Source organism: Chinchilla lanigera, unplaced genomic scaffold (assembly GCF_000276665.1).
Source record: "Chinchilla lanigera isolate Chin_1 unplaced genomic scaffold, ChiLan1.0 scaffold00128, whole genome shotgun sequence".
NCBI lineage: Eukaryota > Metazoa > Chordata > Mammalia > Rodentia > Chinchillidae > Chinchilla > Chinchilla lanigera.
This window is the reverse complement of record NW_004955529.1, coordinates 523,428-538,337: the sequence shown is the minus strand read 5'-3', so window position 1 is coordinate 538,337 and position 14,910 is coordinate 523,428. Positions and strand designations below refer to the sequence as shown.

Here is a 14,910-nt window from a genome sequence, read left to right as displayed (position 1 = left end):
AATAATTGTAGATTCACATACAGCTGGAAAAAAATTTTGGGATCCTGTCCGCTCTTCATCTGGTTTCCTCCCATGGTAACATCTTCTTACAAAGTTGTTTGCTACAGTATAAACAGTATATTGATTTTACTATGATTCATGGTTTTCTTCAACTGTCACTAGCTTTTCACATGTTTGCGTGGGTATGTTTTTGTGTGTATTTAGTTCTATATAATTTTATCACATATTTATCTTTTGAGTGTTCATTGCCATAGGGAAGATATGGTAGAGTTCAATCACCACAAAAATTTTCATGCTCACTTTTTATAAACTATCTCTCTTTCTCCCAAGCCACTACTATAAATGGAATATGCAAACAGTAATTTTTGGGATGGGATTTTTTTCACAAAACATACTTCGTTGGAGGTTTACCCTAGTTGTTTTGTATATCAAAAATTTGTTCTTATTTATTATGGAATTTCTTCAACCACTTACTGGCTGAAAGACATTATGTTATGTCTAGCTTTTGGTGATTGTAAACATTAAAAATATTTGTGTGTATATTTTTAAAAACTGCTGCTTTCCATCACCGCTAAGTATTGTTTTCATTTCTTCCGTTTGACTACTGTCTGGAATTAGTAAAGCTACAACTGTGACTCTTTTCATCGTGCAACTGGTTATTTATTATGTTCAAGTTAATAAAAGGCATAGCACAAGATCAAATTCTCTGGATAAATTCTGATTCACCTAGTTGATTTAGTGAAAAGGAATTACCCAATTACTAATTGAAATGAAGATTCCTGGATCTCTCGTAAATTAATATTCAGGTCTCAGCCATTTTTGTTGGAAAGTTCTGAGAGGGGAGTGTGTGTGTGTGTGTGTGTGTGTGTGTGAGAGAGAGAGAGAGAGAGAGAGAGAGAGAGAGAGAGAGAGAAAGAGAGAGAGAGAATGAGAGAGAGAGAACTAGAAAATATGTTTAAGAGGCAAAATATCATGTCTCAAGTGAATATATGGTAAATGAGTATTTTCTGTGAGTCTATTGCAGGCATATATCATTTTTAAAGGTTGAAAGTTTAAAATGTATAATTTAAGATTTTAAAGGTAGCCTAAGTATTTGATGCTAAATATTGGTTTTTATTTACATTATATTTGCTCCAAAGAAGTCTAAAAAACATGGGAAAATTTTAAAGTCTTTATCAGTTTTAGCACTTAATGCTTAGACACAGTTATTAAGTATTTGGATAACAAGTCTTCTACATTGTTCATGAGAATGGAAACTACAGGAACTGCCACTATAGACACTGCATAATATTTTCTTAAACTCTAAAAATAGAAATTTCATTTGATCCAGCTGTACTTCTCCTGACATATTCCCTAAAGTGTTAGATATCATACTATAGTGATACATGCATATCCATGTTTATACCAGTACAAGTAACAAGTGCTAAGTCCTGGAAACATTCTAGATTCTCATCAATAGAAAAATGGATAAGGAAAACTATATATATATCAACCATAAAGAAGCATGAAATCATGTCATTTACAGGAACATGGATGGAACCGGAGACCATAATGTGAAGTGGTAAGTCTCACACAAAAAGTTAAATGTTGCATGATTTTCCTATATTAGACACCTATAACATAAATAGAGAGTAGAATAAAGGAGAGATGGTAGGAAACAGAAAAGCATATATTTGAGGATGGGTAAGGGATTGTGAAGGGTAAGAAGTGGGGGTAAAGGGTTTGAAAAAGATCAAGATGTGGTATATATACACATCAGTTTCTCAAAATGAGTATAACTATGAAGAATTGCAAGCATACCTTAATAAAAATGCAAAAGATATGATAGTATTATTTTAGATAGCTAAGTTAGGTAGAAATATTATAGGCAGTCAAACAAGGCTAGCTAGGCCTTCAAAGGAGTCAGGGCAGAAGATGAGAAGATTACAACTGTGGTTGGAGGTGCATCTGTTGAAGGCCAGGGCTTCAAATAAAGACTGAATGACTAGGCCTGTGTACTTCCGCAAACGATAAGCAATATACTATAACTGGTATCACCTCGTTCAATAAAGTCTAGATAAGCATCAGTTATCTAGGTGGGTGACCAAGACCTCCTAATCCATCCTTTCCTAAAAAGGTCTTTGTTCTTTCCATGTACATTTGCTACATGACCTGCTTCCCCATTGGATCAATATTACCTAAGGGGCTATACTTTCAATCTTATTGGTTGATCATAGTTTTGATTGATGTTGTTCTCACCTCATGATTTTGCTCTATAAAACATCCTTTGAGAAGTGGGCTCATTGGCAGTCCATTTTTGGGTCCCCCTCCTGTTTCACAGGAGCTGTCTCTATCAATAAAGATTTCCTACTCTCAACCTCTATTGTTCCTTAGAATTCATTCATCGATTTTGGGGAACATGAACTTGGTGTGTCTGACATCTAGCAGGTTGGTAATCATACAGTTTGCTCTATAACATTGAAGACCCTGGTGAGATAATTGGACGGATGTTAGAGTTTACTTTTGCTTCATAGATTCTGGATTATGGCTCATTTAGGTAGTCAGAAATTATTATCTTTGTTAGTTGCTTATGCCTCTTCTTTTTATGCACTTTTTTGTTAAAATAATGATAAATGTAAATTGACAACATTGGAAGATTATGATGTATCTTTGATGGGAAATTTTACTTTTGAAGGCAAGGATTGGATACCTGTTTTGTATATGCTGCATTTGGACTTACTAGTTGCTGAATTTATTGTGTTCCTTACTCGACCTGTTTGACGTGCTTTGAGTGTTGTGGTTTGTGATTTTATTTTAGACAACAGGGCTAGGGAAAAGTAACATTAGAGCATCCCCTAGTGAACCTTGATATTAACCAAAATGTGAATCTATGAAATGCTGTAAAATGGGTCTTTTAATGAAATCTAGTTTATATTTAGGAGCTATACATGCGTATTAATAAATCATGGGACTTCAACTGCCAGTTAAAAGGAAATAGGCTGGCAGCCATTCTTAAGACTTGGAGGATAGGTTTAACTGGCACATTCTGGCCTGACCTCCCTCTACACTCCAAAGGGAAATTTCAAGCCTGTTATGCCTCAGTTTCTTTTCAGGTCTGATGTTCTGCAGTGGGAAAACAATCTTAGCTCTTGAGATTCCCCACTGTCACCTTTGCAGCTGAGGGTGATGACTCATGGGCAAATTATCTCAATAACGCACAGTGGCCATGAGAAGAAAAGACTTTCTTTTTCTGGTCTCATTTCTTATCTTTCCCTGTCACTTTGCAGTTTCCTTTTTTGGAGGCAAGTTTCTGCTAGAGATTAGAGATGGAGGAATCCTAAACTTTCTACATATTTCCCTCCTATCCACTAACTAAGAACTTTTAAGTTGATTCCACAGAAAATGAGTGTTTGCTAATGCCAAAGATAGGAAAGTTATCTTAGATGAGGAACACATACCCCATTTCTAGGTCAGATGGGACATCAGAATTTTGCAGAGCTAGGAGAACACACATGAAAGTGGTGTCCCTGATGAAGTGTACAGGGCATGGCCTGGGGCTTCTTGCCATGATGGGTCTTATCATAGCCCCTCCTAAGGTGGCCTGGTTTTCTAGAACAGCAGCAGGTGAGTTTAGTCATTGAGCTCTGTGGTATGGGAAACTAAACCTGATACCCTGTGGAAAGAACTGATTTCTGGGTCAGATCAGAAGTAGCTATTTCCTAAAACACAATATATATGGGACCAAAATTGTTATGGCTTTTGTCTAGATTTTCCCCCAAAGCCTTATGCAGTCATGGAGCTGGCTTCTAGAGTTTATGCTTGATTTATGATCCAGTGTTGGAGTTATGGGTGTGGGTGCTACACACACCCTGGGGTGGGTAGTTTGCATACAGAGTAAGGGAGGGAAAAAGGCAGCTTTCTGCTACTCCTTTTGCCCTTGCTGCTTTTGCTATTTTCCACAGCCATGAACTGATGCCCTCTGCCATGTGCCACTCTGCCTTAGAACCAGCTGAGTATGGACTGAAACCTCCACAAACTGTGAGGTAAATAAACCTTTTCTTCTTTACTTCTGGGTGTCAGATATTCTGTCTCAGCAATGAGAGAAATGTAACAGACAAAAACACATTCAAATTTAGGGAACATCCCCAAACGTCTAGTTTTGTCTGCACTCCTAGGGTGGGTATGGTGGTGTGGGCAGGACTGGTAGAAACATGGCGGCTCAACGGAGTACAGCTGAGCTCCTGGATTCGGGAGCTCCTTGGCCATCAGTGTGTCTCTTGGTTGTGGGAATGGCAGGATCCGAGAAAACCATCTCTGTACAGAAGCCACAGGGCACCTGCATAGCCAAAGTTCTCCATCTTATGTGATCAACCTGATCCAGCTGTACATGAAGTTCCCTTTCCTACCAATATTGATATTCGTGACACTGTGAAGTATAAAGAAGTCATGAAACAGTACGGACTTGGGTCCAATGGTGGCACAGTGACCTCACTCAATCTCTTTGCTACCAGGTTTGATCAGTGATGAAATTTATTGAGAAAGCCCATAACACTTCCAAATATGTCTTGATTGACACACCTGGACAGATTGAAGTGTTCACCTGGTCAGCTCTGGGACAGTCGTCACTCAGGCCCTGGCATCCTCGTTTCCAACAGTAGTTATCTATGTGATGGACACGTCGCGAAGTACTAACCCAGTGACCTGCATGTCCAATATGCTGTATGCCTGCAGCATCCTGTACAAAACCAAGCTGGTTTCATTTTAGCCATGAACAAAACAGACATCACTGATCACAGCTTTGCAGTGGAATGTATGCAGGATTTTGAGGCTTTCCAAGATGCCTTGAATCAAGAAACTACATAAGTCAGTAACTTCATGCATTCCATGAGCCTGGTGTTAGATGAGTTTTACAGCTTGCTGAAGGTGATGGGCATCTCCGCTCTTCTGAGCACTGGCTTCGATGAGCTCATGGTGCAGGTAACCAGTGCTGTGGAAGAACGTGAAAGGGAGTATTGTTCTGAATATGAATGCCTGAAAAAATCACTGGCCAGTGCACAGAGTCAACAGCAAAAGGAGCAACTGAAGTGCCTTCAGAAAGACATGGGCTCTGTAGCCTTGGATGCAGGCACCGCCAAAGACAGTGCATCTCCTGTGCTGGACCCTTCTGACTTGATTCTCACTCGAGGATGAAGATGCTGACAGTGACAAGGATGACACTGATGACAGAGTTACAGAGGAAAGCCATAAAGAGCCAGCCTTTGGGGCTGGGGGTTTAGCTCAGCGGCAAAAGCGCCTGCCTGGCAAGCGCACGGTCGTGAGTTCGGTTCCCGGTTCCGGAAAAAAACCAAAAAAAACAAAAAAAAACAAAACAAAAAAAGAGCCAGCCTTTCAGAATTTTATGCAAGAATCAAGGGCACAGTACTGGAAGGGAAACAAGAAATAAACTTTTAGGAAACTTCACTTGTTTCCAGAAGTCCTGAATTCTGGATCTCCGTGTGAAAAAACTGTCCTTACTTCTGCTTGGGGGATATGATGAGCAATTTTATAACTGAAGATTTAACGAGTTACCATGGCAGAACATTTGCCTAGCATACACTAGGCTCTGGGGTTGATCCTTAGCACTGTAAAAATATTTTTTCCTTCAGAATAACAGTTTCTCTTTTTAGGGAAACCTCATGACTCAGATGAAGTTAGGCAAAGAAGACACTTGGAGCAAGCAAGTAGATGCCAATCCTGCCTTGGCCTTTCCCTTGTATTTATGTGAGGAAAGATATCTTGACTGATCTCAGAAGCTGATATTTCCTCAGGCCCAAAACTTCAAGTTTTACCGTTTGAACTCAAGCACTCTTGCTGCTTATGTAGTACAGAGAAGTTACTCCCCTGATGACCATCTCAGCTCTTGACTATCAGCTGGATTCATAGCATCTGCCTCTCAGCATTGTGCCCTTGACCCTAGTTGCTCTTTTAGCACAAAGGGAAAGGGGAAACGTGGGGGTTTAGCTCAGTGGTGCAGTGCGTGCCTGGCAAGTGTGAGGTCCTGAGTTCGATTCCTGGTACCCTCACCACCTCCACCAAAAAAAAAAAAAAAAAAAGAGAGGGGAAACGAGCTTGTCCAGAGTGGCAGTAGGATCTCCTTGGCAACCAGTTTGTTGGTATGAAATGTGTGTCACACTAGGTGGCTCACCCTAGGACACCAGGTTTGCTGAAGAAAGTGGGCAAAGCATGTGATTTCTGAGTAAGAATCCTGTTTAAACGGTGATCTGGATAAAGAGGTTTTAATTGTAACTTTGTTATAAGCCTGCCATGATTTTAAATAAAAAAATTGTATAATCACACAAAAAAGAAAGTTCACCAAGGCATATCCTTGATACATTCACAGATATACAGCAAAATACACAATTTTAAAAGCAGTCAGAGAAAAACAAAATTTCACATATACAGTTAAACAAATTAGAATCACAACAGACTTCTCAACATAATCCCTAAAGGTCAGGAAAGCTTGCAGTGAAGTATTGCAAGACCTAGGAGCAAATAATTTTCAACCTAGACTGTGTTATCCAGCAAAGCTATCCTTCAAAATAGATGGAGAAATAAGGTATTTTCATGGAAAAGTTTAAATATGAATACTAAAGCAGTTCTTGATAAAATATTTAAGTATTTCCTCAATAAAAATCACAAAATGGATTCAGGTTAAAATGCAGATGGAATTAGAGAATCCAATAGATAAACAACAATGAAAAGTGTCAGGAAAAGAAAAACCAAAGATTCTCCAACAGATAAGGAAAGCAATGATAGTAAATAACCAACACATTTCAATGCTAATGGCCTCATTCTCCAATCAAAAGACTCAGATTGGTAGACTGGATCAAAAAACAGAATCCAATGCAACCCAGTGTGTTGCATTAAAAAATTCATTTAATCCATAAAGATATTTATAGATTAAAAACTAAAGTTTGGAAAACAAAATTTCATTCACCAGCATCCCCAAAGAAGCAGGAGTAGCAATTCTAATATCAGACATGCTAAGCTTTAAATTACAACTTATTAGAAGAGACAAAAATTATCACTACATACTAGCTAATGAAATACTCCAACAAGAAGATGTAACATGACAAATATATATGCACCAAATACTGGAGTATCTATCTCCATAAAACAAAAAATACTAAAATTAAAAGATCAAATAAACACTAAAGCATTCATAGAAGGGAATTTTAACACCTTGCTCACACAAGAAGATAAATCAACTAAACAAAAAAATCAATAAAGCAATATCAGAACTGAAGTACCCCTTGAATATATGTAGTTAATTGATATATATAGAGAATATACTATCTCTCTACAACAGAGCATACATTCTTTTCAGCACCTCATGGTACATTTTCCAAAATAGGTCATATAGTTGGCCACAAAAACAGCTTATGTAAATGTAAACACATTAAAATTTTTCCATTCATACTATCAGACAAGTGTGCAATGAAAATAGAAATCAATAACAGAAGAAATTTTGGAAAAGGCAAAAGCTCCTGGAAAATTAACAACATACTCCTCAAGAAACTATGGGTCACAGAAGAAATCAAAGAAAAAATTGAAAAATTTCTGAAATTTAATGATAATGACTATAGAACTCTATGAAATTTCTGGGATTTTTTTATAAAGCAGTTCTAAATGGAAAAAACATCATAGATAATGCTCACAATAAGAAAACAGAGCAAACCTAAATAAATAACTTTATGAGAAAACTTAAGATACTTGAGAAACAGGAACTAACCAGCTCAAACCAAAAATAATGGGGGAAAATAAAAAGATGACAGTAGCAATGAATGAAATTGAGATGAAAAGCTAAAAAGTCAATGAATCAAAAAGATGGTTCTTTGAAAGAATAAATAATATAAATAAGCTCTGAAGAAAACAAGTAGAGAATAACCATACCTAAATATGATAAAGGATATTTTTGACAAACCAACAGCTAGCATCATACTAAATGAAGAAAAAGCAAAAAGTATTCACCCTAAAATCAGGAATAAGACAAGAATATCCACTATCACCTCTTCTATTCAATACAGTACTTGAAACATTAACCAGAGCAATCAAGGAAGAGAAAGAAATAAAAGAGATACATGTAGGAAATGAAGAACTCAAATTATCATTATTTGTTGAGGTTAAAGTGGATATTCTTGTCTAATTCCTGATCTTAGGGGAATGCTTTTAGATTTTTTTCATTTAGTATAATGCTAGCTATTGGTTTGCAGATGACGTGATACTCTAAATAGAAGACCCAAAGAACTACACAAAAACCATCTTAGAATTAATAACTAACCTCAGCATAGTAACAGGGTACAGGATCAATATTATTATCACTTGTGTACACCAACAATGAATGAGGTGAAAAGGAAATTATGAAAACAATATCATTCACAGTAACTACAAGAAAAAGGAAATACCTAAGAATTAATCTAACTAAGGGAAAGAACTGTACCAAAAAACTACAGCACTCTGAAGAAGGAGTTCAAAGAGGACTTCTGAACATGGAAAGGTATTCCCTTCTCCTGGAGAGATGGAACCAATATTTTCAAAGTGGCCATACTGCCACAATTATTATACAGATTCAACGCAGTCCCAATTAAAATACCAACAGCATACTTTACAAATCTAGTTACAAAATTCATCTGGAGCCAGAAAAGACCCAGAATACTAAAGGCAATGTTGGGCTATAACAGCAAAGTAGGAGAATTAGCAATAACTGACTTCAAGGTGTATTACAAAGCAATAGTAATAAAAACAGCGTAGTGCTGGAACAAAAACAGCTATGAGGGTCAATGGAACAGAATCAAGGGTACAGAAACCTCCCCACACATACTCAAATATTTTGTCTTTGACAAAGGGGCCAAAGCATATATTGGTGGAAAGATAATGTATCCAACAAGTGGTGTTGGGAAAGCTGGTTATCCGTTTGAAGAAAATTGAAACTGGTCCCCTATCTCTCACAATATACTAAATTAAAATCAAAATGATCAAAGATTTAAACATTAAAGCAGAATCATTAAACTTACTGGAAGACAAAATATGTCAAACATATTTTGAAGACATAGTTGTAGGAAAGTATTTTCTAAATAGATCCTCAGTTACACAAGAAATAGCAGAAAGAATCAATAACTGGAATTATGTCAGCCTGAAACCCTCTGCATAGCAAAAAAAAAAAATCAGTAGAGTGATTCCACCTACAGAATGGAAGAAAAAAACTGCTAACTACTCTTCTGACAGAGGACTCTGGAATATATAAAGAACTCAAGAGCAGGTGTGGTGGTGCATGCATATAATCCTAATAGAGTAAAAAGACAACCAACAGAATGGGAAAAAAAATTGCCAGTTACTTGTGAAACAGAAGAGTAATATCTAAAACATGCAAAGAGCTAAGAAAAAACCACCTAAAATTAGAGATTCAGGGAAAAAATGGTCAAGGAAATGAAGAGACACGTCTCAGAGGAAGAAATACAAATGGTCAACAAATATATGAAAAGAAAGTTCAACATCTCTGGCTATTACAGAATTAAAAAAATTAAAACAATGCTAAGATTCCATCTCATTCTGGAAAGAAAGGCAATGATTAAGAAATTAAATAATAGCCAATACTAGCATGGTTTTGGTGAAAAAGGAACCCTCCTTTATTGATGATGGGAGTACAAACTAGTACAATCACTATGGAAATCAGTATGGAGATTTCTCAAATAACTGAAATTAGAAGTTCCATAATACCCAACCATCCCCCTGCTAGGTATCTTCCCCAAAGAGCTTAAGTGATCTTACCAAAGCAATACATTCATACTAATATTTATAGCAGTAAAATTCATACTAACCAAGTCCTGGAAGCAGCCTGTATACCCATCAACAGATGATTAGACAAAGAAAATGTTATATTCATATATGTTGGAATACTACTCAGATAGAAAGAATGACAAATTTGAGACATTTATAGAAAAGTGGATGCACCTGGAAAACATAATGTAGAGTGAGGTAAACCAGACACAAAAGTTTAAATGTTTTATGGTATCTCTCATTTGAGTAAGGCAAAGTACAAAAAAAGAAAATACTAAAGGATAGATAGAAAGGAACAAGGGAATGTATCTCTTGCAATAAGGAAGTTGTTTAAGGGAACATGGCTGAAGGATGAGGGGGAAGTGGAGATAAGGGGGAATAAGAACAATAAATATATACCATATATAGGAATCTAATAACTCCAATTGATGTAAACATTATATGTCATAGCATGAGCTAAAACAAATAATATCAACAACAGCAACAAAAAGTGGGATAGAGTAACTGGAGGAGGAGGGAAGGAGGGAGAGAGAAGAGGAAAGGGATTTATAAAAGAAAGAAACATGCTATAATATATACAAATAGCCATTCCCCAGGATGATTGTAACCTACATGAACTGCAAACATATACAAAAAAAAATAAAAAAGTAGAAGTGAAACTACTAGGAAAGACAAAGAGAATGGGGGTTAGAGGGTAAGGGAGAAATAATAGAGGGTGAAAATGATCATAGTATGTTATATGCATGTCATAAACTGGGCGCGATATGACCCACAAGATCATAAAGTTGCACATGCACAGCAGTTCATCATCAAATAGAAGTAATATATTTGTGATCTGGTCTAAGCAGATATTGAGGGTACAAGTATGTTACTTGATATTCAGCCTCATGTTTTCTTTTTCTGCTGTGCTGCCTTCTGTACTCCAGCGTGCACCTGTGGCCTCAGCCTCATGAAGTATATCCTGTGATCATTTGACACAGAAGAAATGACTCAGGACTGCTTTATAAATTGTTCTTCAAACTATAAAGGCACCATCGCACAGAAGTGGACAGCTGCAGCATTACAGCCCATTTGCAGGACATCCCTGAAGCACAGTGTTAAAGGGAAACCTTCACAATGAGAAGAAGTTTTGGAAGTGCACTTGGTTGTACATTTTTGTTTGGGGAAATATTGTCTAATATGTGCCCCAATACCACCTCACGGGCTTTAATCAGTGGTCTGACTGAATGGTCAGGGCTATCAAGGATCATGACTAGAAAATTTATGACAAAGACATTCCAGGGAGTGTATGGATAGAAATCTCCATATGGGCAAATGATGTGAATTTGTTTGTGTTCCATGTAAATGCTTATCAAAAGAGGCCCTCCGGAGAAGACTTCAATAATCAAGTGACCAGGAAAACCCATTCTTTAAAAAGCAGTCAGAAATTTTCTGTTGTCATCCCTCTCTTTATTCAATAGGCTCATGAGCAAAGTGGCCATGATGGAAGGAATGGAGGTTATGCATGAGATAAGCGATATGGGTTTCCACTCACTGAGGCTGATCTGGCTATCACAGGCACTGCTGAATGTCCAGTGTGCCAGCAGCAGAAACTAACACTGAGTCCCTGACACACCCCTATTTCCCAGTGTAATCAGCCTGTGACCTGGTGGATTATACTGGACTGCTTCCATCATGGAAAGGGCAATGCTCTCCTGACTGGACTAGACACTTATTCTGGGTATGGATTTATTGCATATGATGCTTCTGCCAAACCTACCATTCACTAACTTACTGGATATCTCATTGCCTGCTATGTGGAGGCCACACACCATTGATTCTGACCAAGGAATGCACTTCACAGCCAAAGTATTTTGGCAAGGAGCTCATGCTCATGCAATTCACTGAAGTTATCATGTTCTCTACCATCCAGAAGCAGCTGGATTAATAGAACATTACAATGACTTTTCAAAGATGCAGTTTCAGTACCCACAAAATGACATCATGTTGCAGGGCTGGGGCAAGATTCTCCAGAAAGCTGCAGCATATGCTTTGAATCAGCATCCAACATATTGTTCTGTTTCTCTCATACTCAAGATTCATGGGTCCAGAAATCGAGGGATGGAAATGGAAATGGTACAACACACCATTTCACCTAGTTACTCATCAGCAAAACTTTCCTCTCTTGTTCCCACAACCTTATTCTTGCTGGCCTAGAAATCTTAGTTCCAAATAGGGAAAATATTATACCTTTAAGAACAACACCTGTATTAAACTGGAAACTAGGAAGTCCTTGTGGTAATTTTGGCCTCCTCATGCCTCTGAATAAAAGTGAAAGGGAGAGCTATAGTGTTTTGGGGAATGATCGGTACATGCTACCAAGGGAAAATTGCACTGTTATTCCACAATAGAAATAAGAAGGAATACATTTGTGGTGCAGAAGATCTCTTTGGGCTTATCTTTCCTCGTTGTTAAGGTAAAAAAAATTAACAACCCAATCCATACAGAATGACAAATGGCACAGAGCATGAATAAAAGTATGAGTTACCCCACAAGGCAAAGAGCTAATATATGCTGAGGTGCTTGCTGAACGCCAAGGGAATATAGCATGCTTAGTAGAAGATGGTAATTATAAATAACACCTATCACCACATGATTAGTTACAGAGTCAAGAATTGTATTTGCTGTAAGTATTTATTTCCTATTTATTCATACGCTTGAGTATACATACACATATATTAAGCATGTATCATTATTTTCTTTCTCTGTAGCATAGCATTGGTTTTCTTCATGTGGATTCTTAAGTACTGTTAAGTCCATATTACAATGGTTAAATTGTGGAATGTCAGAAGAAGAGTAACCACTCAAAGAAAAACTGTGCCTTCTTTTGGGGGGAGTAAATTAGTGTGTTTCCATTTGTAGGCAGGATAGTTGTAATATATTTGGTGTAATTATGAGCTTGCTATTGTATTTGGAGGTTAAATATGATTTAAGGAGATATATCTGGTTGTCAAGTTGACAAGGGGTGGACTATAATCATTAATTATCCTATGTCATCTAGACTTCAGTAAGAACTGCATACAATTAGTTAGTTCTGTGGATGATTGACATCCACTGATTGTCAATGGATGATTGACATGCAAGCCAGCAAACTGAGGAAAGACCCATAACAGATGTGTGTGGCATCAACCAATTGACTTGTAGCTTGGACCAAATAAAGAGGGAAAGAAGAAGGAAGCATTTTCTCTTTTACTGGAGAAGCTTCTGCCTTTGCTATTGCCTTTGTACATGGTTGTGAAGTGCCTTCTGCACAAATTCTTTGATCTTCTAACACAGACTTAAACTAGTGATGTGGCTTTCCAGGTCTATGGAAAGTAAGCACATGTAAGTGCTATTGGATCTTCCAGTTCTCCAGCACACAGATTACATTTTTGTAATTTTCCCTCTTTTTTTCAGATGACCATTTGGACTCTTTCTCTCCGGACCCTGTAATTTTATATAATAAATCCCTTGAATAATTAAACATATATTTCATATTGATTTTGTTCCTCCAGTGAACCCTAATTAGTACACTACATTCTAAATAGGTAAAGAGGTACATAAGTAAGGCATGCAGTTTCAGGTAGTGATATATGCTTGAAGCAATAAAAAAGCAGGAATAAAAATCAATGGAAATTTATATGAGGAAAGGACATTTGTACTGATAACTGAATGTAATTTTTATTTTGAGATAACTACAGATTTACCTGGAGTTGTAAAATATAATACAAATTCTATATATCACTTTTCTACTTTCCTCAAATGATCCCATCTTGCAAAATTTTAATATAATATCAGCATATTAACATTAATAAATCCCAGTAATCTTTTTTATATTTTACCAAATTTGCTTGTGTCCATTTATGTTTGCATGCTTTTTTAAATGCAATCATCTCGTGTGTGTGAGTGTACCCAATAAAGGCAAGATACCAAACAGTTTGATCACCACAAGTACTATGTTACATCCACTTCTTTTTAAAAACTACATTCTTTATCTTCAATAAATGGAATAATAATGCATGAAAAAATAGAGAATTAGGTATTTTCTTTCACTACCTATAATTGACTGGAAATTTATTCAATAACTCTTCATTCCTTTTATTACTAAATAGTATCCCACATGATAAATAGTATCCCATACGATATATCACAATTTATTTAGCATTTACCTATTTTTAGCTGCTTCTAGTTTTAGAAAAATCAGGAAAAAATCTGATATTAGAAAGACATAAGAATGATGTAACTAAGATGGTAGACTACACAATTTCAGGACTTTGTGAACCGTAGAAACAACTGAGCAAATAAACGAAAAGTAAAATAAGTTTTAGGTACCTCAAAAACCTGTCAAGAGATGGAAGCAACCAAGAAAGTATAAAACAGATACCCAAAAAATGGAAGAAAATTTCTGATAATTTTACTCACTATTTTCCCACTTCTCCTTGATGGAGCATAGGGTAGAATTTACTGTGCAATTCCCACTTCTCTTTCAATAAAAAAAGAAAAGGATCAAAAATTCTTTGCTGTATTCTGGACTGCCTGCATGATACCTGAATGAGTGGCTTTTGATCTTGTTTTGAAGCTCAGGGAAGAGTCCCAGCAGTGGTTCAATCTCTAATTGAAAGCTACAAAAGTCAGTTGCTCTTACCACGACATGTGACAGCTACAGAAAGACTGTAGGCATGCTGATACTTGCCACAAAAAGCACAGAAAGTGTAATGCAGTAAATTATTCAAGTCCCAAGAAAGAAGCAGATGTAAGACTAAAGGAAATAAAATACACTTAAAAGATACTATAATGAAGAGAATATTGAAACAAAGCACATGCATAGAACCAGAGATGATGCATGCAGAGAAAAAGTCAGAGAAGATTTTAAGTCTCACAGTAAGCTCATTATTGAAGGTCATCATCTACATAAGGCAAGCTGCAAAAATTGTGATGTAGTAGTTTATCGATGTCCATTTTTTAACAATGTTCACAAATCATATAAAGAACCAAGAGAATATAGGCTAATCAAGGGAAATAAATTAATTTTCAGGAACCTACCACAGTGAAACATAGACTTCTATATATTCTACTAGAAAAATACATGGAAAGAAC

At 36.7% G+C, this 14,910-nt stretch overlaps 1 pseudogene; it reads left to right on the top strand.

Annotated features, from left to right (window-relative positions):
• Positions 1 to 4,190: 4,190 nt before the first annotated feature.
• On the top strand, positions 4,191 to 5,422 carry LOC102026348 (annotated as a pseudogene).
• Positions 5,423 to 14,910: the final 9,488 nt, after the last annotated feature.